The following is a 5,439-nucleotide window of genomic DNA, read 5'->3' as shown; positions in this document are numbered from 1 at the left end:
CTCAAAATTATCGTATTTGGAAGAAAATTATCGTACACGAGTAAAAACATACAGAATACAGCTGTCTACTAGACTAGAACAACAACTTTTTGACACAACCTTCAAATTACCACAATAAATAAATAACTATGCTGGGCCCTATGAAATACATTTTATTTTTTTCCCAAATTCCATTCTGTTTTTTTCCATTTAAATTTTTCTGGACTCCTTTTTAAATGGTTAAATAAAATTGTATTAATCAAAAGCACGTCTAATTAAATAATGAAACGTATACAATTCAACATCAAATCTATTAAAAAGTTTAACAAAAATTACATGGGTCTTATGACATGTTCTATTTTTTTCACCTTGTTTATTGTTGCCAGATTCTGTGTTTTAATATGTCTAATTATTTGAATGCATAAAAACTACTTTTATTTATAGCCTTATGAAATGTTTTTTTTTTCTTTAGAAATTCTACATTGTGTATTTAAATTTTTCTGGTTATCGAATGAAGGCATAACATTAATTTAATTGATCTTTTAATTAATGAAAATTAAACAAATTTTATTTTTTTGGCAAACAAAGGGGATTTACAATTGAAATTGAAACATGGAAGAAATATTGTGATTATTCCTTAATAATTTTAGTAGTAGTAGTTGTACGTACATTCTACTGAACAATAGTTATACATTTCTGGCAGAAACTATATATTTTTGACAGAGCAGTTCTGGGGGTGTTGTTCATGTATTTATGTCCTATTTAGTGAGAAGGCAGATGCTGAAATCACCGCCAGCGTCACGCGCGCTTCAGTATGTGTGTAGTAAACAAAACCGCGTGACATTCATTCAGACCATAGACTATGATTCAGACAGACACAGAACATGCAGGATTTATATTTAAATAGCCTTTTTGTGGCTTAATGGTTACAGATACTAGTCCATATCACGATTTAAGTGTAATGACCTTCCTTTGATTAATTCATCCAAACTTTGACAAATTCCGTGACATTCCGCGTTATACAGTAAATTCCGTTGACTGGATTCCGCAATTCCATCCTTGTTCGGAAATCATAGGGCCATAGGCGTACCTTGTGGGACGGTCCAAACTCCACCTCTGAGTCGCTGTCATCAGAATCCTGCGTGTTGCCAGATGTTGAGGGTCCTGAGGTGTGCACCAACCCATTTAGAGCGTCTGTAATGCGCCGATTTCATGGCTTTGTTTTGATGAGGTTGACTTTGGAAAAAACACGTTCTGAAATTTCGCAATTATCGTACATTATGGGATTTTTTTCATTATTGATCGTACATCGTACAGAGGTCAAAATGATCGTACAAATACGATAATTATCGTACGTCTGGCAACACTGCCACGGACCATTGGCTAAACGTCTGATGCATATGGCACACAAAAGTGGAAACACGTCAGGAGTTTCGAAGTCGTCATCGGATTGGTTGAATTATACAGGATTTCCGGGAGACGTGTGTGTCGCGTTCTTTAATGTTCCGCCTGGAAACAAAGATGCCGTGACGCCAAACTCCCTCACAAAAGAAGAAAGCCGTCGTGTTTACAGCTGTGACGACGAGCGCTTTTCAGGATCAACTAAATGCTGGATTTTCAAAAGTATGTGAAAAATTTTGCAGCATAAAATCTTTAAAATACGTCCGAGAGTTTAACACAGTGGTCCGTTATTGTGGAGACATTTCCACGCCCCGAAACGTGGCGATGAATGAAACAAACTGTGATTGGTTGTTTGACATGTCGGGTCAAACGGCCTCATGGGTACAAATTGAAATAAAGCTGAAATTTAATAAAATACAAATATTACATGAAAAAAAATTAAACATACATTTTAAATGAAACAATGGCAGCTTACCGAAATACATGAAATTACGTTCTAAAATGACTAAAACTAAAACAAATTTTTAAAAAATTTAAGCTAGACAGATGTATTTAAAAACAAACAAAAACGAATAACAATCAAAAACAAAACTACTAAATACATTTTTTTTAAATAAACTAAAAAAAACGAATAAACCTAATTATATAAAATATTAATAAATAATAGTTTAATACTAAAATAACAGTGTTCATGATAATGCATTGACTATACATGTGTTTTCCTTCATGTGAAGGTATTTTTACTGTTTCTCAGGTTTATCTTGTCTTTTGATTGATTTATTGATTGATTGATTGATTTTAATGAAGAAAGCAAGCAAAACCATAGATATGCATCTATGTAAACTGTACGATGTTTCCTAATATCTGTATACTTATTTTTCCAAATGTTCAAACATGGATTAGGCATGGGACGAGAACCGGTTTCAAGGTATACCGCGGTTTTGGAAAAGTCACGGTTTCAAACCCACTAAAATGTTCCGTTATACCTTTCCTGCGGTATGGACAGTTTTCTTTACGTGTCACCAAAGACGGAAAGTGCAGGACTCCCTCGGTTGTGTGCAGCGAAGAGTGTAACGAGTCACACAACACCTCCCCCTCCGGTTGGTGCGGGATGGCTGAAGGAGGTGAATCCCAGGAACTTTTCCCCCCGTTGAAAAAGATGAAGTCTGTCGTATGGACATTTTTCGGGTAACAAAGACTAACCATTGATGTTCCGTACAGATGACGTTTTAGCGCCGATCGTTAAATAAATACTTCCAGGTCGTACATAAACTACATATCTGTGTCATCTTCATTTCTCCCTCTTTCACCCCCGATCAAGACAGAGACCCACCCGCCGTTTGTTTCAGTGTTGAAATAAATACTATTTGGCTTGCTACCGAGGCAGATAACATGACTAATTAACTAGCTAACGTCAACTAGTTTGCTCCCTCACATTACTTCACAGAGCGAGGAATAGCAGACTAAAGTACTACGTTTCTGCAATTTAGTACAATAATTAAATTTAGCTGGTATCACGTCTATACTTTTAAGCCTCCTGTCATTGTTTACATCTGTTCAAAATCACGCATTTAAAAAAAACAAAAACCTTTGCCACTGTTTGAGTGCTGTACGGAGAGACCACCGCGCGCGCGTGTGTGTGTGTGTGTGTGTGTGTGTGTGACACTCGCGCTCTCTTTCCTTATGTGTGTATGTGCACACATCCGCGTACCTCAGCGCTCCAGACCATAGCTCCAAACTGAATTCGGGAAAGGTGAACATTCCTGGATCATAGCTTGGACTGAAAGATGAATGTGTAGAAAGCGAGCATGTCTCCAAAAACCTTGTTAAGCTGCAGGGTTATGCATGCATTGTTTATTCATTTTTTATTTTTTATTTTTTTACAGAAAATAATTTATGTTCTGATTATTGTTGAGCTGCAGGTTTAGGCTCACTTAAGTGACTCCATTTAATTAAGAAGAATTTAATAATTTATTCTAATTATTTAGCCTGACATGTTTACTGTTCCAAAATGTTCTATATGTTTCTTAAAAATAAAATGTGTTCAGTGGGGAAAAAAGTTTTTTTTTTACCCAGACATTTAAAAATAACATATTTTAGAGCTGTAATCGCAATACCGTGATACCATGATATTTTTTATATCTAAGGTTATCATATACCGTCAGAATCTCATACCGGCCCATGCCTAGTTCACATAGTAATATTTGAGAATCCAGTGTAGGGTTGATAATAAGTTGATAAACCTTATTTATTATCAGACTGAATTCTGTGCTTAGCACCTCAAAACTAGAGTCAAACTGCTGCAATGTTAACAAATTGCAGGTTATTATAAAGTGTTTAACAAACTTTATCGGTTCTTCCAAAACGTGCAGCAGCATCTTGTCGTTCGAGTGTAAATGTCTCCTTTAAGAGCAGTCTGGGTTTCTCACCATATCCTAGAGGGTAATGAGCAATTAAAAATGGCCCATGGGTGTTTTAATATAGTAACGGCTTTAAGTCTCCTGTCACACACGGGTGGGAGTGACCCATTTCACTCTGACGCCACCCTGAAATCTGCCCCATTTCCACTCCAGCCCCACTTTCATCTCCACCGCAATATTAATATCCACATCTGGGTTAATTAGCACCGAGACCAGAAACCAGAGCAAAGCACAAGGCATGCTGGGTAGGAGCAGATAGATTCTTCCTTTATCAGTGACATTTTACACATCAAGTTTGGTTACATCCATTGGACTGAACTTTCTGTTGGAAATCTCAGTCAATAGACATTTTTGAGTGCATTTTTTCATGAATACGTTGTTATTTATCATACTGAATAATTGTGTTGATATTATAAATTAATATATTAAAAAATAGTATTTTAGAGGCAGGGACCTTAATATATGTGTTAATAAAAAAATATATGGTATTATTAATAATAATTCAATTTTTATATAAATATAAAAAATATTTATATTATAATATTAAATAATATTTTATCTATCTATCTATCATCTAAAATATAATATATAATTCATAATAAAAATAAAAATTGTATTAATCAATATATATATAAAAAAAAAGAAAATTATTCTTTTAAAAATATAATTAATTAATATATTTTCAAAAATATTATAATTTATTATACCACGTTTAGGATGTTATACTCTGGGACATAGTATATATAAAATACAAATTTGGCAGAATTTTTTTTTTATCTATATACTGTGAATATATATATATATATATACAGTGGGTACGGAAAGTATTCAGACCCCCTTAAATTTTTCACTCTTTGTTATATTGCAGCCATTTGCCAAAATCATTTAAGTTCATTTTTTTCCCTCATTAATGTACACACAGCACCCCATATAATTTGTATAGTATTTAAGTCCCTGATTCTGATGTATGATGACCTAAATGTGCAAATTGTTTTCTCAAGGATGTAAGCCATTGTTCAAGATTGTGGGGACTGAAATATTAAGCTCATATTGCTCAGCTACTTTTCTGAAAATGTGGAAGTGGACATGCCCTCTTCAGTGTGTCTGGTGCTTCTGCTCGTTGTGTAGTGATTGTTTTTCCTTGCACTTGGATGGGCTGATAATGTGAGGATTGTGGCAAACTCTCCGAATCCTGTTTTTGTCTCATGAGTCACTGGGTTTGGTGAGTGAGCACATTCCCGGGTCTCTATGGTAACGGGATGTGTGATATCGACTGGACGGCGCGTGTAGGCTGGAGTGTTTAGCTACGATTGTTGAAGAGTGAAATCAGTAATTCTCTGCTCAGTTAGCAAGTGTCAGCTCTGCCTCTTGAGGTGTACACTGAGGGTTTGACTAACAAAGGAGGGCATGTCAAGGTCTCGTTGGTGTCTTTTCATGGTGAGGTCACATTTTCTCCTCAGATAGAGAGAAATTGAGCAGCACTGATGGCAACCTCTGCACCGCTGAGAGGGACACTTCCTGACTCCTCTGACTTTGTGTCCTGTGCTTGTCTCTTCTGTTTGTCAGATGAAAGTTGAGTTATTAATATGTTTAAATAAAGAATTTTTTTTGGGGGGGGGGGGGAATTGTGATTATAATA

Source organism: Sinocyclocheilus grahami, unplaced genomic scaffold, assembly GCF_001515645.1.
Source record: "Sinocyclocheilus grahami isolate Dianchi unplaced genomic scaffold, SAMN03320097.WGS_v1.1 scaffold3.1, whole genome shotgun sequence".
NCBI classification, from domain to species: domain Eukaryota; kingdom Metazoa; phylum Chordata; class Actinopteri; order Cypriniformes; family Cyprinidae; genus Sinocyclocheilus; species Sinocyclocheilus grahami.
This window is presented reverse-complemented; position numbering follows the sequence as displayed.